This window comes from Pleurodeles waltl, chromosome 4_2 (genome assembly GCF_031143425.1).
Source record: "Pleurodeles waltl isolate 20211129_DDA chromosome 4_2, aPleWal1.hap1.20221129, whole genome shotgun sequence".
NCBI classification, from domain to species: domain Eukaryota; kingdom Metazoa; phylum Chordata; class Amphibia; order Caudata; family Salamandridae; genus Pleurodeles; species Pleurodeles waltl.
Window position 1 is genome coordinate 343,158,119 of NC_090443.1, and position 22,674 is coordinate 343,180,792.

At 46.0% G+C, this 22,674-nt stretch overlaps 1 protein-coding gene across 4 annotated transcripts in view; it reads right to left on the bottom strand.

Annotated features, from left to right (window-relative positions):
- Positions 1 to 22,674, bottom strand: part of LOC138294138 (E3 ubiquitin-protein ligase TRIM39-like) — a 431,514-nt gene that overhangs the window by 371,954 nt on the left and 36,886 nt on the right. For 2 of the 4 annotated variants that reach the window (XM_069233334.1, XM_069233335.1), the window contains exon 2: positions 1,143 to 1,252. The exons of the other annotated variants lie outside the window; for them this stretch is intronic. The gene's annotated coding sequence lies outside the window, so the exon portion shown is untranslated. The remainder of the gene's footprint in view (positions 1 to 1,142; positions 1,253 to 22,674) is intronic. 4 annotated transcript variants of the gene reach the window in all.

Sequence of the window (22,674 nt, forward strand, 5' to 3'; positions counted from 1 at the left end):
GCAAAGAGATGTGGCTGAGCACTTGGGTGCCTCCAAAGTTTCATCCCCTTAGGAGTGGAGGAACGGAATATATATGGCAGTCGAGAAGGTCAACTAAAAGCATAGAGGATGCCAGAGGAGATTTTATGAGATCTGGGAACCCTGGATAAAGTAGTACGATCTTGACTTGATGAAAGATGGAGGTCAAACCCCCAACAGTCCGGGCTTAGTGTCTCAATTCACAATAGCTTGCCTCTATATGATATGATATGATATATGATATGATATATGGCTATACATTTTGGAAGAGTTCTTTTAAATAATGTATTGGTGAAATAGATTAAGAACCACCAAAAATCAAATTTGTGATTTATACTCTGCATGTATTCAAGGGGTTTTATGTTTTACATTTATGTCCAGCACTAAATGAAGCCACAGTTAAATGCTTACTACGTTAGTCAAGATGTGAATTATGGTTTTGCTAGATGCTGAGTTAACTAGCTGGGATTTCCCCTGTGCCCAGTATTGCCCTGAAATTATAGTACTAACACTATGCAGAATCTGCAACAATAGATATGGCTGGAATAGTCCCAATTAAATATTACAGTGTTATATGATTTCAGGGAGTCCGTGATCCTTGTCCAACTTGATGTTAAGGAGTGGAGATTGAAATTTTAAAAACAGTGGGAGATGGCCTGGCAGTAACCCCTTTAAAAGACAGATTGCACTCAATATATTCCAAAGTTCGAGACAAGTTTACGCCCAAAGATTGTGTAGGTTGCAGTATTATACAAAATCTGTTCTAAGCAGTAATCTCAGGGAAGTACTTTGGGATGGAATACTTTGTACCCCTCCCCACTGAAGAACATTAACTAAGGACTGCACAAATACACCCACTAAACCAAGCTCTAGTCTTAATTGGACCGGAATGGCTGAAGGTAGTGAGCAAACATTTCTATTAAATTTTCCCACCAAACTGGTTTAAGAATGCCCAAGATTCAACCATGGTGTGCTCTAATGCGTAGGATAATGTATGGGGATTTTTTTTTTTTTTTAGAAATTTAGATTAGGCGATCAAAATGTCTTCTACCCACAGAACAGTAAACGATCTGCAATGAATCTGCATGGCCTAGTGCTTTGTTACATAAATTACTTGTATGCACCTCATCCTTTAGGTTTTCACAGAAGGTTTTGCCAAGATATGCGTATCTATTTACTTTCTCTAATTTTTCATTTCACAGATACCAGGTATATCTTGGGAATTTTCTTCCCCCTAAAAAAAAAAAAAAAGTACAATTTTAGTTTTTGCTATATTCACTTTTAAAAAGAACTTTTGTGCAAAACAATGCAGATCGTTCAGACTTGAATGAAGACCAATGGGAGTTTAATCAAATAAAACTATATGGTCTACATACAAAAGAGTGAGCAAACTTTTAAACCTATTTTTTTTTTTTTGGGTGGGGGGTAATTTCTCTTCATGCAAATAGCAAAGGAAATATGAGCGGTACAAAGAAAATAGAGGTGCCAGCATGCGGCCCGCTTCAAACTATTTGGTGTGGAGGACAGAATTAGAAAGACCTTGAACTCACCTTCCCTCCTCCCCTCCCCAAACAGCATTTTACATCAAGTAAAAGAATGCAAGGACACCAACAGGACCAGTAAACCACTACCTATCCCTAGGGCTGATCATTTCTGCCATGAAGTCGACCTGTTCCATTTGTATTTCATCAAGTGCCTTTTTGGGAAAGTTCAGGGAGGATTTTGCCCTGAAGCCTAGAACTGACATTGGTCTCTGTGCAAGTTCATACCTCAGAGTATGTATGTGGGTTGTATGACAAGTTGGGAGGCTTATCTATTCAGTAGGTCAAAAGCGGCCCTCGTCTGCTTTGAAGCAATTTCTCCGAAACTACGTGATGCTTGGCTGGTAACTATCACAGGTTAGCTTATTTTTGTTTAAAACTGCCCTCCTTAGTCACAAGCTAAGCATGTAAATATCCGAGAAGCTAAAAAAATAAACTCAAGGTTTATGTGCAAAGGTGGGCAGGGTGAAAGGTCCCCTTCCGCAAGCCATGCCATCCGCTGTCATGTGGATGCAAGTGCAGGGGTTGTGTATTACGGACATAGTGCCCCCCAATCATCATAGCACTCCGCACCAGCAACTGGCACCATAAGGAGGCTCATTGTCACAACACATTCACTGTGGTCTGATTAACACTTTGGCCACTCACTGCTTATCAGCTTTTGACTGCTACCAGCTTTTACTAGATTACAACAGTGGCAACAATGCAGCACACTGAGGGGCATTCAAGACAAGCACCAGATTTCCAGCCACTAGTTCTAAGCAGCAGGCACTGGCCTACCCTGGGCTCGAGATACGAGCTTGCTAAGACTGGCTCCAATGTGAACGGTGCTGGGGGCCACCACGAGATCTTAAGCACTTGAGACATCAGGTCCCACTTTTGATGTCCACAGCTCCTGGAGTTGGTGGACCACGTGACAATTGTGTCCTCTCTCTTTATGTTACCATCTTACAAAGTGTGGATTGGAGGGATGAAGGGAGTCTGGGGCAGGTGCACTGGGTTGCCACGAACAGGTGAGGCACACAACCAGTGCTGCTGGGGGAGGTGGTGGGGGGGTGGGGGGGAGAAGGGGGTGCTGCGTAGACCTGAACAGTGTGGTAACATGCAAGTCCTGATAGAACACGAAGCTATGTAGAGCAGGGATATAAATTGTTATGTTTTGATGGAGCACCTTAATGGTCTCTCAGTGTACCATAGTGTCGAGCCTCCATGCAAGTTCCACGATTCAACACAGCTTGCTCACTGTCTTAAAAAGGCACAGTACAGCCCAGCTCTTCTACTACCGCTCTCCATATGCATGCACCCTGGGTGCCTGACAAAGTAAATTTAGTGTTTCTTTGTGTACATAGACCTGGAACTTACATTCCCAATCCTAGAATTAGAGAGAATCATTGCTCTATACGATAAAAAAAAAAATATGATAAAGACCCTACTATACAGCACAGACTTTTCCATACATTGACAGACAGGAACCTATTAGTAACAGTTCATGTCAACAAGACTTGAAATAACTCTGCCATGTTGTGTGAAATAGATCAAGTAGGTTTCAGTAAAGGCAGACTAACATCCATATGATCTACATTCATTATTAACATAATTTCACTTGCAAATAATTCCGGATACTCAAATTGTTTGGGCATGGGATTACACTCAGCAAGCACCCACAACTCCTGACATGGGAGCACAAAATTTCTATCTGCTCACTCTCCATGTCGTGCTGCTGCTTCAAGGTGGTTTCGCAAAGGGGTGGCAGACTTTAAATTGCCCACAACAGGTTCGGTTTTGGTGTGGAAAGGGTCAACACCAAAGGTGTAGACGCAGAAAAGGCCCTTGGCATGCTGGGAAGAAGTTCCTCCTCTAAACCCTAACCCTACATGGTTTACGCAATATTTGTAACCAATTAATGCATTCCAAGTCAGGACTGGAGGCAACGATTATGCTTTTCTTGCTTCGCTTTAATACATTATTTCATCAAACCGCAGCCATTTTAGGATAAAAAAATAAAATAAACTGTTCCAAGAAACACCAGAGAACAACATGTTTAGTCAATCACTAACGGGCGAGCACAAATATAGTCCATCATCGCTGTCTGAACTTCCTCTTTCTTTGCTGTTCAGCAGACGCAGTTAAGTAAAACATTTCTGCTCCCCTTATTTTCTCATTTTGGTTTTATTCATGCTTATGTTGCCATATGCTTGCACTGTTCAACCTTTGATGCATTTTCCCTTCAAACTAGATTCCCCTAGGTAGCGGGAGCGCCAACGTGCTCCTCACCTGACTATTTTCCCCATACACAGGCCCACTGTGCTGTCCACTGCCAACTAAAGGGTGCCATAGCCGGCACACCTCTGCAACATGCATCTCGTGCACAGGGGAATTCAGACTCATGCTGACAGAGCCTCTCAAGATGCCATAGCTTTGCCTGCCTGCCTGGCTGATGCCCAACAACAGGGCCTGTATTCTCCCTGTATTCTGCTGACACACTCCCCTCTCCCCCCCCCCACCTCCACCCCCCTGGTACTGTATCTTGTGCTAGCTACACTCTTGACGCCTGCGTGGTGTGTATCAATGGCAGCACAGGCTGGTTTTAGGACACGGTTCACAGGCAGCCCCTCTGTAAAACACAAGGGTGAGTGTCCCGGCGCATACGCCTGTTACATTGTACGCCACCTGCCCGTCCCCCAGTACCATAGTAGTGCTTGCTGTGTGCACCAGTGGGGTTTAGCCCCAACAGATTGCATGTGAATGCTTCCAAATTCTCAGATCAGAACCTCTGGCACCTAAACCTCTTGGTCCTTCCAACACCCCCAGACACCTGAGTGAGGGTTTCATGCCACAAAAGAGAAACTGTGATACAGGGTTGAACACAAAGCATTTGTGATTTCAAGAAGGCCTTTCTGGCCCAGGTGCTCCCTCCATGATGGCCAGCTGAGCTTCCAGAGGCCTATTTAGGGCCTTCACAGACTGATTACCCAGACCAACAGGACAGGGGGGAATTCCCACAGGGATTCAGAGGAAGACGTGGGCTCACAGGAGTCTTTGGGCCAGAATGCCCCGGTCCCTCTTTAGAAGGGAAAGTCACCCTTACCCCTCGATATAGACCCCAGAAAGGCCACCTTCTTGACAAAGATTATGAGGGACCCTAGGAAGGTAATCAATCGGTCTCCGAGGATTTTCCATGGGGCCGGTCATGACAGGGGCCACAGGACAGGTTGTTTCTCCTCTCCAGACCCCCCCCACCCCCCTCATGGGACAAGGCTCCAGGCATGGCCAGGGGCAAAGTAGTGTGCACTTCACCTCCTACCCCATGAGAGACCAGTGGATCCACAGAAGAAGTGGTTTCAAAGGCCTAGCCTGCAACTCCGTTAACAATGGTGAGTGCTCTTCCTTCTTCCCAATTAAGGGTAGGGGCAGTCTGGTGCATTTGCTCCAACTATGGATCTCTATCACCTTAAACGCATCGGTCTTGCAAACTGTACAAGGCTTCCAATTTAAGCTTTATGGGTCCCCTTGGCAGAAGTCCCAGCCGGGACCCATCTCTTTTTTCCCCAACATGCTGTCATGCTTATCAATGAGGAAGTTAAGTTCCTCCTAAAGAAAGGGGCCATTTGTAGTGCAGAGATACATCAACATTTTTATCAGCAATAATTTTCTGGTAGACAAAAGAAACGGACACAAGTAATTATCCTCATGGAGTTCATAAAGTGGCTGGTTTACCGCCACTTCAAGATGGAGGGCATTCACCTCCTCGGAGGGGTTTTACTCCCATTTGACTGGCTGGTGTCTAGATCTAAAGGATGCTTACCTGATGGTTCCGGTCTTTTCACCTCACTGGGGGTTTCTTCAGTTCGTCTGGCACTCCCAGACCTTCAAATGCGGCACCCTTCCTTTTGACCTTTCACTGGCACCTTGGTGCTTCATGGAGGTTCTCAATTCAGGAGTAAAGTACCTTCCGGCACAAGGGCTAAGGCTCATTGTCTATTTGGACGACATTCTTTTCCTGGTCCAGTGCCCCCAGAAGCTTGCCCTGCAGCTTCAGATATTTTATAGGGCCTCGGGTATGTCATTAATGAGAAGAAATCACTTCTGTTCCTCACTCAGAGAAAGACTTTCATGGGATTCATTATAGATTCTATCATGGCCTCTCAGCCTTCCAACTTGGAAGATTGCAAAGATCTGGCACAAATTGCTCCAAATGATAGCCAAACCTCACATGTCTCTCAGGCAAATTGCATGCCTTGTGGGTCTCCTTTCATCCTTGATCCAGGCGATCTTCCTGGGCCCTCTTGACTAACATGCTCTCTAGCAGCTAAAAGCGCACCACCTGCAGAAAGGTCCAACTTATTTTCAAGTGGAGCCACTGTTGGAAGAAGCCAAGGAAGAAATCAACTAGTGGCTTACCCACATGAAGGCATGGAATGGGAGAGCAATCTTCAGGTCGAACCCTGACGCCAGCAGGTCAGGCTGAGGTGCCAGGTGTAACTTTCTCCACAGAAGGGAAGATGGTCACCACAATAACAGAGCTTATACACAACTGTTTGGAGCTCCTTGCCGGTTCACTTGTGGTTTGTTGCTGGACGAAGGACAGGATTCAGTCTTGTGCCCTTCTAAAGATGGGCTACGTAGCTATGGTGAATATCAACCATCTGAGAGGCACCACATCCAGAGCTCTGGCAGAGTAAGCAGAGACTTTTTGGAACTTTTTCCTGGAGAATCAAGTCTCCGACACTGAGGAATACCTTCTGGGCCAGGCAAACCAGGTGGCGGCCAGGCACTCGACATTTCCAAGACTCAAGTCTGTGGAAGCTGGATCTTCAGGTCTTCCTAATGCTCTCATAGAGGTGGGGGTCCCTTCTCAATAGATCTGTGTTTCCAGGCTCCGTCATCAGGAGGCTCAGTTCTTCAGTTGGAGACCAGACCCTCAAGCAGTGGCGACAGATGAGTTTCTCCAAGACTGGAGTCAGGAGAAGGGCTATGCATTTCCCCCTTCTCAATGATCACCAGCGCACCAGCCCAGGTGAGGCAACAACAGGCAAAGGTGGTCATGATAATGCCTTGTGAAGTCTCAAGGGTGGTTTCCGATTCTGTTGGAACTTTCCTAGGATTCTCCCATCGGACGCCCCCTCTTTCTGCACATTCTACTCAATCTGGATCTAGCCCCATGCCAGGAGGTGATAGAGGGGTCCCTGCAAATGATGGCCAGGCGTATTACAGTTGACGCAGGGCGCTCCCAAGGCTTTCGCAAAATGGTGAATTATTGTCTGAAGCGTGGGCAGACAGCGCGACTGGTAGGCCTGGACACAATGGAAGCTTTGGGTTTTGCAATGGGGTGTGGATCCGGTGGGCACAGACTTAGAGCAGGCTCAATTGTTTTATTCAGCTTAGCGAAGGACTATTTGCCTACCGATTTATTAATACCTTTCAGTCTGCCATTTCACCAAGGCATGCTCCTATTCATGGCGCACCAATAGGGGAACATCCATTTGTTTGCCGGTCACTTGGGGGGATAGGGAGGGGGATTGGGGGGGGGGGGGGAATTCACCTCTCCTTTCAACCAGAACCCTGCTACTCAAAACTGTGGGATGTTAACCAGGCTCTAAATATTTTTCTGTCTTAACAGCCGAATAGGTTTCTATCTCTGAAAGAGCTTTTGGCCAAGATGACAAAGTTCATTGTCTGGTTTCATGCAGACGTGTTAGCGATGTGAAAGTTCTTGACCTCCCCAGCAGGAAGGTGTTTCCTTTACTTTAAGTAGATAAACCATATCTAACACCTGCATAATCTATTACCTGGCTTTCTGGGATGCTCCCAAACCGTGTGTGTGGTTCAATGCCTTAAGGCTTACGAGTAAATGACTGAAGAACTCCATCCCCTGTGCAAAAGGCAGATCCTCACTGAGTACGAAGTCACATAAAGCAGTGTCTGCACCTCCAATAGCCAATGGGTTCACTGGGTCATGCAGGAAGCTTGCATAGACACCAAAGTGTCTAGTTAACATTGACCAAGAGGAGCAATGGCCTCCAAAGCTTTCTGCTTTGGGGCTCGTTTGGAGGACATAATGAATGCAGTAGATTAGACCTCAGATTCCATCTTTAAAAGGTTTTATTTTTAGCTGGTTGTGGCTCGGTTGGTTGTGAGCAAGCTTTAAACTAGAATAATCCTTGCCTCCGGTGCTGAAATAGAATGAATATTTGTCTAGCTTTCGTAATGGAAAGTTTCAATTCTATCAAGGACACGGAGGCGAGGATTATCCCAACCGGTGTTCATGATAATACGCTTACCCTCCCTGTTCTGGAGTAAGTAAATGGTTTCCTATTGGCTGAATTTTTCTTAAGATGTGCACATTGTACTGTTGGTTTACCTACTTATCTATTGGTTCTACGATTAACGGTGTGATCTGATGATGGCTTTTGGTCGGAACACTCATTTACAGATCTTCTCTGCTCGTGGGAACTGATGGTTCAAAACAAGACACTTTATTATCGAGCTGTGGTAGGATTCGCACAAAGACAGAGGGAGTACAGACAACGACGATGGACTATGTTTGGGGTTATCCATAACGGACTGGCTAATGAACATGTTTGGGTTCCCTGGTGTTTCTGGGTATAGTAGTTTATCTTTTTCGGTTATCCTAAAATGGCTCCTGTTTGATGAAATCATGTATTAAAATGAAGTAAGAAAGCATAATCCTCGCCTCCCTGTCCTTAATAGAATTGAAACGGTTACAAAGGCTAGGCACATTTTTAACCCCCCTCCCACTGTCACAGCAAATATCTTAGGTAAATGCATTCTAATTTTGATCTCAGCAGGGGCAGACAGTAGGAATTTGGATGCCCTCAGTCTTCAATATTTGTGACTTTCAACCCTTCTTTGAAAGCATCACATTTAATAAAACAATTAACAGTGCAGTATAGAATGTTGGAATACATTTTCTGCCCATGGTGCAGATATTCTCCAGTTTCAATCCGACACTACTCCCTTGCAAGCCACGGTACATTAGCAGAAATTAGCAATGTTGCTCAAGTTATCAGCCTGCTAACTGAATGAAAACAGAGTTCATACTGCCCATGGAACACCAACTGTCTCCAAGACTTGGTTACAATTCGGAATTTAAAATATAGGTAAGCATTCATTTTTAAGAAATCCTCATGAAACTCTAAAATATAATTTGAAATTAATTAATAAGGACATAAATATAGAGAAATGGAAGCCTCTAAAACCATATACAATTAAAATAACTATCTTATCAAGTCATTACTAAGCTTTCTTTACTTGCGACTGCAAAAGTCGACTAAAAACATAAATGCTTCATGAAAGTTCCTATAGTGAGGGAAGAGACCACAAATTGTTGCTTCAAAGAAATTAGGCCGCCTCAAAAACAGAGGGAAGGCGGAGGGTGTGGGGGGGTAACAAGTTTTCAACACCTAATATCGTTCATTTTGAAGCGTTTAGGCTTCAAAACAGCAAGTCTTACAATAAGTATGTTCACTTTACTCAATAGGTCCCACTGGAAGCAGCTTTGGCAAATCCTTCACGTTACCTATATTTACAATATAAAATCTAATTCTAAAGTCAGTTCTATCAGGGTAGCCAGACAACAAAACTAAGATTTTCAGAAAGGCAACAGCTTATCCCACGAAGACTGGCTAAACTGTCTCATTTGGTTCAGTACGAAAAAGCAATATAAATTCACCCAAAAATATTGGAAAACTTGATTGAGAAAAGTCTCATTAAAGTGAAACAGGTTTTTTTGTGTCAATAGAATACCATTCTGCATTACATTAAAGAGGGCAATCTCGAAAGTGGTTTTCATGCATGGCTGCAATGTTAACAACTCTTTCTTTAAATCGAAGACACCATCAATAACGTCATACACCTGGAATACCCTCAGTCGTTATAGAGCTACCACAAATGTCCCTGCATATAACGATCTGGAACATAGGCAGGAAGAACTCGACATGCTTAACAAATAACTTTGCACGGAAAGACCACCACCACCACCACCACCACCACCACCACCACCAGAGAATCTACAGGAGAGGGCATCTGAGGAAACGTTATCATGAGTCTCCCTTTAATTGTTCAACATACCACCCTGCAGTCACTGGTACAGAAAAGGACATTTTGGAAGTAGTAGCTCAGAAACTCCCTAGTTCCTGCTATCCCCTACAATATTATTTGCTACTGCCATGCCCTGCCCGTGCTTTACCTCCATAGCACTATTCCAGAACTTTAATATTAGGACATTCCACATATAGGCTCACCTTGTCTATGATACCTCTTCTATAAGAACTACAAGAACTAGATTTACATCTGTTGTTCTTCCAGTAATTACCCAGACTGCTGCTGTTGCTTTGTCCTCCATCATGCCCCTACATTTTAGCTTCCCCTCACAATCCTTTAGTCAACAATTCCATCTCCCTCTGCTCACACCACACAACATTACTTTCCACAGCAACATAATGTGCTGCATATGAAACATGGACAGTGTTTTTCAATCACAGTTCAGGTTTCTAAAGTCAACCATTCAAAGTCGACCAATGCCCGTTGCCATTAACCAAACTAGAACAGTGACCAACTGTAGGGGTAGTACAAGTTGCACACATTTTTATTACATCACTGAATACCAGTTTCATTGTCTCAACACTATCCGATGGGTGTCACTGTTCATCAGTTTAAAGAATAACAACATTACAAGGATAAAAGAATGAGTTGGACTTACTGAAATTCCAAAAAAGATGTCAGTACCAACCACTTAACTCAATGAGATATTTCATCAATCTACAAGCATTGACTGCACTACATGAGATGCAAATGTGTGAACCAAACCATTTAATCCCCTTCTAGATTTTTTGCACTTGGGCTTTTACTGTGAGCGAGTCTCCCTCCTCACTGTAAACCCTGCTAAAATGGATCAGCAGTGCTAAATGTCCATGTCCACCTTTTAAAAATAGTCTGCTGCTGCGCAGCTGGGGTAAGAGGCTCTATGCTGGCTGCACATGAAGTGTGCACATAAAGGTGGGCTGAACAAGTCGACTACCATCCAGCTCAGTCTAATATCAGCACACGGGTGGCCTGCCGCAGAAGGGGCAGGCCCCCCCTACATCTCTAGTGTTGAACTAAAAAGGGCGTTTGGTTCAGATTTTGCCCATAATGTATAACCCAAGTACAGTTTTGTGGTAGTTGGGCCACAAAACTAGCGTTCGACATCAATCCCAAGAGAAACATGCCTCCAGAGTGCAGATTTGCTGTCATTTTCATAAAATCGGGGCTCTTTCTGGCACTTAAGGATTTGTCATATTTCTCTGACTCTGCTCCTAATTAGATTCTTGGCTTTGTGCACTCCTACTGACCTACATTATTTACCCTGCTGACCAGCTGGAGTATCAAAGCCCTCCCCACTCGAGCCTCTTCTTAGGAAAGGGTGGGGAAGAAATCCGCATGCGTTTCTTCCAGCCCCCCCCCCCTCCAATTACAGAGCACTATGCCTGGGAAGGATCATCCAAAATAGAATTTGGAGGAGGGAGTGGATGCAAAATCTCTAGGGCCAATGACCGGAAGGGCTCCCCTATGAAGTTTTGAGGGAAGCAATGCGGCAGCTGTGGGAACTAGGAGCATGGCTTCAAGCTGTCAGAGAGACCTTTCAACAGACCACCATTGTAAAATATCTTAAAGTTCTGTGCAGGAGAGTTGAAACAATGGTAGATGGATGATGCATCATCCCAGGACTGGGTAAAAATGCCCATCTGGAACATCACCCCCCCCCATCCCCTCCCCCCAATTAAGAACCACTGCATAGGAAAGACAAGACGATGGATTTCAATGGACCCTGAAGACTGGGCCCCTGTCTGGGTTGCTGGAGCAACCTGAACTTAGGCTGGATGGTATTCTGTGTTTTCACCTCTGCAGGGCCAGTGGTGCTGGCTCCCTTAGTCCCTCTCACGAACAGCAAAGTGATGGACCGGTTTGCGGTCCCTGGAGGCAAATGGTTCTCTTGGAACTTCTGTGGACTGGGACTGCAGAGGGCTAGCCTTCATCAGATGGTCCCCCCACCGACTTCTGAAATCACACAGGTGCCCTTCAAGTGGCCAAGGAGGTGGATACCACAAGAGAATAGACTTGAAGGATAATCTGCCTGGAGAATTCAGGGTGTGCAGCTGGAGACGATCACGGACTGAAGAGAACACTAGGTGCTGGACAGAGAGCAGGTCTGGAGGATTAAGCTTAAGTACAGAAAAAACAAGCTGCCCCAAAGAATATAAAAAATTTGGAGGCTGGATGACGCGAAGAAACCGGTTGTGATGGCTACAGTCAGGCCTAAAGAAACTAGTCATGGTTACTGGAGTCTGCCTCCATGGCAAAATAATACCAGACATTTCTTTTTTACCACCCTCCATCAAAAAATAATAATAAAATAAATAAAATAAAAATAAAAACACCACACACGTTGATTGCCTTGTTATGAGATTCTAGCCCACAACACCATAATGGGAGAAAAATTGAGACGCTTTCCCATTGCTTTTAGTGTGGGTCATGGGATGAGAAGGTGTGGAAGACAGGAAAGGATGTGTGTGTGGTGTGTCTAAAAGAATAGAGTGCGATATGGGGTTGGAAAATATCACTATTGTTGATATAACAAATATGCCATTGCTAACTTTCTGCGAGATGTACAAATTAAGTATCTGCTTCTTTTTGTATTAATGTGCTTTTGTTGAATTGGAAAATAATTATAAAGCGTGTTTAGAAAGAATTATTGCATTGAGTGTTAGGACATAATTTGCTATGTGAAATAAAACTGGAGAAAGTAAAAAAATAAAAATGGTATTGAATGCTTACATGTTTCAAATACTGCGGTTGGTCAGGCCACAGACTGCTAAGAGTCATTGCAGAAGACATACAAGTCACATGGGATCTCAGTTTGTCCGTTTGCTTCCCTTCTCCCAGACCTAATTAAGCCATAGGGGTACCTTGTTTTTATCTGGAAAAAAACACCACCGAAAATGGCAGCAGAAAACAAAGGAGAAAAGAAATGAGATACCCCCGGTGTACAGAGTTTGGAGTCCCAATCACAGAACTTTAAAGCTCCCTGAGTTGGGCAAAGGCCCCTGGGATTGAAGATTGCCATGGGAGGGGCATGTGTGGCCACTGCCTCATGAGGGGGATTGTCCCCAGGTATCCCTGTGTTCCAGAGTATTAACTTGCTGACAAGGTAAATAAACTATGTATGTGCTGCTGCACTCACTTCTAGCATGTCTCTTGGGGCACCCATCTTCACAGGGAGAAAAGACTTCTCTTGCACCCCCCCCGTGTCCATGTTTGATTTTGGTGGTGGGGGGGGTGTCAGATTATGCACCAGATCGTGAACGTCCCACCCGTGTTAGGTGTGTGCTTCTTGCTCTTGCCCACGCCAGAAACAAGGAAGGCTGAAGGAGCAGATTAAGAGATAGACTCCCACGTTGGCATTCAGCAGCACTGACTGTCTTTCTCAGCAGGACCCTCCATTGCTGGCTCACCACAGTCTAGTCTCTCTGTGGGAAAGGAAGTGAGGAAGGCCCACAGGATTGGACCAAGGTAAGTGGAGGCGGGACAAGGGGAGGGGGTTTATAGGGCTGAAGGGGAGGGACCGGCCTCTTCCGCACCTGCTCATCGCGCAGTCAAGAAATGGCCAGTCCCCGGGGCAAGTCAGGCAGCTGAGTACAATTTGGTTTACGCCTCGGCGCCATGCCAACTAGCCACAACGCGGAGGCTGTCAGGGTCGTGCTTCGCGTTTCGACTTGTTCAGGCCTGGTGTTTTAGACCAGGCCTGGGTTGGCATGACTCACCCAACGCAGGTCACGCTGGGCAGGGTGGCGGCAGTTGTGGCCACGTGTAGGTCGCCAGAGAGGCCCAAAAAGAAAAAAATCTGCAAGGTGGGGGGGGGGGGGGAAGCACAGTGTGTCCACCCCCCAAAGGTCACAAAATGAGTCCCAAGAAAACCAGGATAGGGGGGATGCAACCAGGGAGGAGGAGGGAGAGGCCTACATGGGGGGGGGGGGGGGAGGGGAGATTGAGCAGGGCCCTGAAGGGCAGATATAAGTGGTAAAGGCCCTGGGGGAGACAGTCAGTCAGGCCCAGGAGGAAGCGGGCCCAGTACTGGCTTTATGCCACTGGACCTTTCGTTGCCCAAGAGTGGGCATAACATGGGCAAAGCGGGGGGGGGGCCTTCCAAGTGGAAATGTAAGCGTGCAGTAAGGACAGCGGATGGGGCATGCCAAGAGCAGTGTGTATGAGGATGGTGGGGGGGGGGGGGGGAACAGTGCCCTCTAGGGTTGTGAATGGGCAGGCAGAACAGGCTGGGGGCATACCAGGGACAGCGCAGGAGGGCACAGAGGTTGGCAAGGCAGCACAAGCTTGATGTTGGGGATGCCTGGGATTTTGAGGCCAGGATACAAGAGCAGAGACGCACAGAGACAGAGGAGAGGTAGGCACAGTTGTGTAGAGACAGGGAAGGGTCATGGGCAGAGGCAGGCAACTGAAGAGGCCATCAGAAGTAGGGGACGTGACGGGACCTCCGGTCCAGCCACCAGGGCGAGGCAGCTGGGTATGGGTGCCCCAGGTAGAGGCGGGGAGAGGTCAAGAGACCTGTGCTGCCAGGGGGTCTGGTGGCGCGATGTGCACAAGTGGCACTCATGGCCATGAGGGGGGTGGAGAGTCAGCCAGTGGTGGAGACTGGCAGAAAGAAGGTGATGCCAACGGGGTGCAATACAGCCTCGGGATGTTGGTCTGAAGCATTAGCGGGGTCTTCGGCGGCCTTCTCTTCGACACAGGAACGAGGTCATCGCAGAGATGGTTTGCCCCATGGGGGACAAGCAGCGGATCAATCAACAGATATGCTGATGACTGGTGGAGATGACAGGAGGTGGGAGACAGATGATGTGGTGGAGATCGATTATGAGGAGGAGATGGATCAGTGGGTGGACGGGGAGATTCATGATGTTGAGGTGAGCGGTAGCGGCGGGGGAGAGGGCGCAGGAGTGGCACAACCTCTTCTGTTTCCATCTTACTGGAAAGCAAGGTCGGTGGTGAAACATAAGAGGTGCTTTGTGGACTGGCATGTGGTCACAGGGCAAGGAGAGAATTGCTGCCTTTATTGTCACGTGGCAAAGGTAAGGTCGATTGGTGGTCAGTGTGGGGGGGGGGTGGAGGATCAGGAACAGGCGGGGCTAACACAAGTCCATTGTGGTGGGAGATTTTTCAGTTCATAAGACAACTGCTGCAGGGGCGGCGCAGGAAGGTGACAGCACAAAGAAAGGATGCAGGTGCGGCAGTGGCAAGCAAGACTGGGGACAAGGCAACTGGAGAGGCTACGGGGTCGGAGGACGAGGATGGGGGTGGAGGACACACAAAGAGGTAAGCGGCTTCCTTACATGGATTTAGCAATGCCGCTGGGCTCTCACGATGCTGATAAAACAAAGGCAAGGATATGGAGGCACGAGTATGTCGATGTTTTTAAAACTTTTGCATACAGACATACAGGCCAAGGAAAGTTCCAAAGAGGAAGAGTGGGAGCTAGCTCACAGACCGAGGGTACCAATAACAATGGACAATTGGACCGCGGCCTTTTTGATATTCGCTAGTATTTATTGTAAAGTTCCCAGATAGGGCAATAGCATTGTTTAAATACATGGACATTTTACGCAAGGCCCAGATAGATGTGCCAAAGTTCTCCTATGCCAATTAGGCTGGAGGCTCTTCTGCCATGGCTGCACGGTTACCCTGATAAGGTCATGGCTTGTAAGTTGGAATGGGGTTTCAGAGAGGGTTTTCGTGTAAGCTACCAGAGCCAGAGAATGATGAGATGGGCAGACAATTTGCGGTCTGTGAGAGACATGCCATAGGTTGTGAGGGACAAACTAGACAAAGAAGTGTCCTTGGGCAGGATTATGGGCCCATTTTATGACTGACCAACTCAGGATCTTATGATCTCACTGCTAGGTGTGGTCCCAAAAAAGGCAGCAGGTGAGTGCCTTATACATCACTTGTCATGGCTGGAGGGGGAGTCAGTGAACAATTTCATTGCACCAGAAGACACTAAGGTGGTGTACGCATCTGTGGATGATGCCATTAAACTAGTTTGTGGGTGTGGCAGGGGATCGGAGTTGGCAAAACAAGACATCTAATCTGCTTTCAGGCTGCTGCCCACACACCCGGATGATTTGGAGTTGCTGGGAATGCAGCTTGATGGGACAATCTATGTTGACAGAGTACTCCTGGATGGGCTGCGCCATCTCATGTGCGCTGTTTGAAGCATTCAGTACTTTCTTACAGTGTGTTTTTGTCAAAGTAAGTGGGCATCGTGAAGTGACTCATTTGGATGATTTCCTTTTTGTAAGAGCGGCAGATCTTGGGGCTTGTGGGTAGACCCTGATTTCCTTTCCGAGATTGCCTCAACAGGTGGGGGTGTCTTTGGCTCCTGAGAAGACGGAAGGGCCGCATTGTGTGCTAACATTTTTGGGCATTGAACTGGATGCAGAATTCTTAATGGCAAGACTACCAGCTGGTAAAGTGGGCGAGATCTTGGAATTTCCGGGACGTATACGGTCCTTGCACAGGACTGATTTGTGAACAACACAAAAGCTGTTGGGTTACCTCAATTTCGCCTGTAGGGTTGTTCGGGGGGGGTGCGGGGGGTAAGACATTTTGTAGGCGCATAGGGCTAGCCATGTCTGGGGTTGCTCTTTCCCACCACAGGATATGCGCGTCAGTGGGGCTGAGAGAGGACATTAGGGTGTGGGAAACCTTTGACACATTTCAGTGCTGTCTCCATGTTCTTCCGTGAGGAAGTCAGTGTCTGGCAGGTTCAGATATTCTTGGATGCAGGAGATGGTGTGCAGAGACATGGCAAAGGCAATGGCTTCAGCAAGGCAGGAGCATTGCTTTTCTGGAATTTTTTCCACTACTGGTGGCACTGGCCGTATGGGAGATGACCCTGCGAACAGGACTGTAGTTTTTCATATCAACATGACAGTTTTAGAATTAGTGAACACGCAGAACACAAAAGATCTCAGGGTGCTGGGCTCACTGCAGCATTTCAAGCTTTAATGCTTATCATGGACTGTTATTTTCAAAGCTGCACACATACCTGGGGTGTACAACGAAATTGCAGATTCCCTGTCTCGTTCTCAGTGGCAACGATTTCGCAGCCTGGCAACAGGAGCAGAACAGACCAAGGCAGCGGTCCCGGCAGACATTTAGGAGTGGGGGGGCATGATGATCACTCGACTGGTGGAGATGTCTTTACCGGAATCCACCCGGTGGAGTCACCTACTGGTATGGTTGGAGTTTCAGAGTTATGAAAGTTTTTCGGGAAATTTCTGTCTACAGAGCAACAGATAGCTTGAGTTGCGCGTGTTGTGTTTTTTCTGATACAGAAGGGTTTGTCGCCTGTCACACACGGGGGCAAGTTGCAGGTGTTTCCATTTATGAAAAGCTGTTTTTTTGGTTGTGATCCCGCTAAGGATGACCTGTTGGGGAAGATGTGGAAAGGTTGGGGACGGGTCGGGGTAGGGTCAGTTAGGGTAGTCAGGGAACCAATTACGTTTGAGCGGTTGCTGGAAATACTGCATGTTTTGACAGTATGCTGTGTGGATGCATATGAGTTGGCTCTTTTCCATTTATGCATGGTGTGGATGTTTTGTCGCTTCGAGTGTCTGAGCTTTTGGGAGTGGGAAAATCTGTGGGTGTGGAAGTTGGGGAGGTTTGTATGCATGGGGAACGTTTGGGCATATGGCTCAGGCGCTTAAAGACTGATCAGTTAGGGAAAGGGAAACGGGTGTGGTTGAAAGAGGGGGTGATGCAGTGGCATGGATGAGCTTTCAGGTTTTGACAGGGTCCTTCTGTGAGAGTGGAGTTTTTACCCATGTTACTGGAGCAAAGCTTACAGTCTACCAGCTATTGCAGGTTTTAAGGATGGCATTGCGACGGACAGGTCGACAAGCGTTAGGTCATGGCACACATTCTTTCAGAATGGGGGCAACTACAGCTGCGGTGCACCTGGGATGGGACTGGGCACAGATTAAGAGAATTGGGAGATGGAAATATAGGTGAGCGTTATGTGAGGCCTTGAGGGTGGGTATCAAAATTCTGAGTAAGTTAGCTTGGTGAGGGTGGGGGGGGGGGGGGGGGGAGTTCTGGCATTAGGTATGGGAAAGATGGTAAAAAGGCGATATTACAGTTTGTTTTCTTTGCAGGTTGTGTGTCCGGTCCCACGAGAGAGAGAAAATGGTCAAATAGCTGGTCGGGCACTCATTTATCCACTGAGCGGCAAAATTTGTGGAGAAGCAGATTTACAGATGAGCATTAGGACTGCCTAGTGACCAGCATGAAGTATTATAGTGGGGAAAAGAGTGGCATGACGTGGGGTAATTTGCTTCCCTTTATAACATCGGTCTTACTGAATTGGGGTTGTTCAGATCTGCTATTAATCCATCTTGGGGAGAATGATCTGGTGAAACTGCCTGGGCTCACCCTACTGCAACATATGCAGTGAGACTTTGAACTGCTCAGGCAGAAATTACATGCCACATGCTTAGTATGGACAGAGTTTTGTGCCTCGACGAACATGGAGAGGGGCTATGAAGCAGGGAGCCACAGAACGGGCTCGAAGGAAGCTCAATCGGGCTCTGAGGGTTTTCTGTTCATGACATCAAGGTCATAAGACACGAGGACATCACAGAGCAAGATGAAGCGCTTTCAGGGCGGATGGTGTGCACCTGTCCGAGTTGGGAAATGCTTATTACCTTACAGATCTGAGGCTACTTGTGGGTGACTTGTGGGGTGAGAAGATGTGGCTCAAAGAGAAGGTTTAAAGATGTCATGTTACAGTAGTGTTCGCTGGTGGGGCAACAAAACACCAATAGGGTTTGTGCTGGGTGGAAGTAGATGGGGGAGGGTGGAGAGTCAGATCCGGGCCAGGCCACCCTTCCAAGCAAAAAAGAAGCAGGTGAAGGGATGAGTGTGGGGGATGCCCGAGCCGGTAGGGCATGAAAGGAGAAGGGGAATGTGTGGGGGAATGGAAGTGAAAAGGATGATCAAGGAGAAATTTAAAAAAAAGGGTGGGGGTTCCTGAAGTTGGATTTTGTTGAAAGTTAAGTTAATGTACAAGTTGCAATCCTGTCCTAAATAAATGGGCTTTTACACTGAACGGACTGTGTCACTAAATGGGTCCTGAAGAGCATTGTGGCTGTGAGGCATCGCTGAGGCTTCCAACGTAATCGAAGCCAGTGGGTGCCCCATTTAGATCCGGGGCCCCTTTTTCTAAAAAATAAAGGCACCAAAAGTATTTTGTTGCAGCAACAGGGTGCAGTTTGAAAAGATTCACCCGAAGAAAAAGGTGTGCCTCAAAAGGTGCTGGGGCCCCCTTATTTGAATATTTAACAGTGCTCAGGAAAGCAGGAGCACCACTGATTATCTGAAGTGTTGTTTTCCCAGCCTGGAACAGCAATGGGTCCCCCAAAACAAGAACCCCATACACACACACACAAACAAAACAAACAAACAAAAAAACAAACAAACAAACAAACAAAAAACACACCACACACAATCCACCCAAGTCCAAGTCTCCCAGGGGCAAGTATTAGGGACCCTCAAAGAGGTTTTTCAATCCTAAGCACTCCTGGACCTAGGGCTTTTAGCCCAGAAGCTCTAGAGTGCACAGACCCCAGTGGGTGGATTCCAAGTCTGCTAGGCAGCATGTACAAAAAGTAGAAAAAAAAAAAAAAAGAAGACTGATGCACATAGAAACTTGAAATGCTTTGACAAAGTTAACAGTGGCTTGTTAAATGTATTACTAAAGGCCACAAAAATGTTTGACATGTCAGTGAAATGGTTCATAGACAAGGAACCAGTATGTCATAATGAATGTCTTTGCAAGATTGGACTATCCTTGGTGATTTTAATGGTGATGCATTTGTTAGACCTGCTTTTCGAAAAAGACTCCCTCCTCAACTAACATTCCTAGTTTCTTACAAAAAATATAGGTACAGTCTAACAGCCCCAATGTTGGAACACTGCTAAAACAATAGGTCTAGCTTTTATTTGGATTCTTGACTGAAACATTATAAAACGTCTACTGAAGTGAAAGAAATACATCTTTAGGCATACAATGCAATCACAAGATGAGGGATTTAGTGGCAGGTAATTTAGTGTATTCGACTATTACAATGCAAACACTCTATAAGCAGTTTAACTGACTCCGCTATGTCAGATTTTAAAGCTGCCTCTCCCAGAAGAACGCAGTTTCCTATATTATGTATTGCTTTGTTGGTGTGCATCTCGGATATTTTTAGCAAATGATAACCTCAAGAAATAATGTACTATGGCAGACAAATTAATTTTGGCACCTGCCATTACCAGATGAACTGAAAAATGTACTTAAAAGTCCTAATCAAGGACCTTTAAGGTACTACTTAAAAAGCCATTGACCTGTGTCAGAGGTTTATTTGTAACGTATGGGAAATGTAAACACTAAACAGAGCCACAGTGCTACCAAGTGTCCTCTAACGGCCTCTCTGACTAAACAAATGTATATTTAATTACTCTGTAGAAACCACTGTAGTATAATAAGCATTATATTGCAGAGGTTCTAAGGTATACATGGCTGCACCTTCTTTCATACCAGACTTCAAAGATATGATGCAAAGGTTTTATGCAGGTGTATATGTCGGCACAAATCTCACTAAAGCTCAAAGAGCTTAACATGAGCAAGCACCAAGGGAAAAGATGGATTGTTTCCAATCAAGCACTAGATTGGTGAGGAGAGATTCCCATCACTTACTGACGTGTTCTCAGAAGTTGTGGGTATTCAAGTCCTTTCTGCATGGAAGGATGTTTGGAGAAGGTTTGATGTTGACAGGATGTTGTTGCAGAGCCTGGTAGCATAAATTAAAAAAAGCTGGTCTTGTTCCTCTTGTTATATTTGGTTTCTAGTCTTACAATATCTTGACTTCCGGTGATGAGCTGCAGCACGCAAGATGTTTTTCAATGGGGCTAGTGATTTTGGGAGTGTGTGGAACAGGGCTCTGCCGCCATCTAAGTGAAGAAGAGCTAAGGCTTGGACTGTTTTTTTGTTGTTTTTTTTTTTTAAAGGAGGAAAGGTTTAATTTTAAAGAGAGCTTCCACGATCCTCATAAGTTTTCTTGGCAATATGTCCTTTGAATAAGAGGACTGTGTAGAAGGCGATTACAAGTGATTTTACTTCGGGGGCTTCCATGGAGGCTTGCAGGCTTCTACGTTCATTTAAAAAAAGCTATGATTGAACTTGGTCGTTTCTGGCAAACATTGTGCATTTTCCCCTTGGTCGAGCTGATTTTCAAGCATGTATTAGATATCATTTTCAAAATCAGAAGCAATTTTGAATTGTTGAATGTCATCAGCAGTGGAGATTTCCAGGAACTGATGAGTGCCACATATTACCCAGGATGGTGCTGTCCGAATGCAGGATTCCAAGACATTAAATGCAAAGTTTCAAGATAAAAGGAGAAAAGATGGAGCCCTGGGTTATTTATGCATCAATGACCAGAAATTTCAGAAATCTTGAGGTTTCAATATCGATAAGAATGGTAGGAAATGAACCAGTGGAGTACCATGAGAGAGATATCCATGCGTTTCTCCAGTGTTTGGCTCAGCACCTGGCAGAGTCAACAACATGAAGACTGATCATCTATTTACTTCCTATACAGAGATAGTAAGACCAACTGGAAGGAACGGACATGGTTTCTTGCTTGTCTGCTGCTGAAGGTATATCGACAATGATTTCTCAGTGTGCCCACTAAAAAGAAGAAAGTCAGCAATCTGGTAATATTTGCCTAGATCATCAGGGTGCATTTATTCAGTGGTTGGAGGATCTGTCCTGTTTGGATGTTGCCTAGTGGTGGTGATTGAGAAGCAGTGGCTTAGCTTGGACAGGAACGACTGGGGACTGTGAGCTTCACGTATGGATTATGAGGAGTACTCAACAGTATTTTGGAAGATAACCATGTTTAAAAACCTGCAAAACGGAGATGAGCGAGAGTATGTGAGTGAGTATTTAAAAATACTACGTGAAATCAAACAGACATCTTACCATACCCAAATGAAACCTCATGCACCCAACTGTAAGAAAATGGGTTTGGTCCATTGAGTCAGTCTAGATTTCTGGTATGTGACATTTTAGTGTGGGTGAGCCTCACAACCAGCGCCTCGCCCACGGTAAACTCAAGGTAAACGGACTGCATGTGTTTTACCGCCAGTGTCGGCCTTTTAAGAAAAGGCTACTGCGTCACACAAAGGGTAAGGGGCACTTGCTTGTTATTCGTGAACGTGTGTGCACACGTCAGAGGACTGCGCATGGGAGGCTCCTGTTGTGCATAGCCTGGTAACTACGCACAGGTAGCCTGCCACAGAGATACTTTGCAGGATTATATATTGACCTGGGATAGTCCTTGAAATTTTAGGGTACACTCACAGGGAAAGTCAGCATGGTTCACTGTCTTGTCTGTAGTGACATTCCATTATACTCCTATGGTGGAAGGCTGCCTTAGAATGCAACTTTGCTTTCCTTTGGCCTACAGACACAAGTGACATTGAATTGGGGCGTAACATGCGGGAAAATAAATTCTGTAAGTTTCAAAAACATCTGTACAACTTATGGGTGATCTGAACGGTCATATTTCTCTGGCTCAGGATCAGAGCCCAGGCCTTTTGTCACCCTGATGTGCAAAGTTAATTACATCTCTCTCTAGGAACAAAGGCCTCCCCACACAAAGGGAGCAATAACCAGTACTTGACTCAGCTGAGGAAGAAGGGGGGGGGGGGGGGGGAATTTAGGGCCATATGTACGAAAGCTTTTCCCCATAGACACAGAATGGGTAAAATCCTTTGGTACATCTGGCCCTAAATATCTAAAATCAGTTAATCAGCTGTCACACTGTACAAGGGATAGGTCTGCCCAAGCCCACTAAACAAACGAGGAAGCCTAGACCTTTGGAGTTAACACAAAACGGGGCTGCCTTTGAAGATTTGGTGGGTAAGTCCCTGGCAGTGATGCCAAGGAGGGGAGGAGCTGAGGCCCCAAGAGCAGATGTGACTAGGGACACCT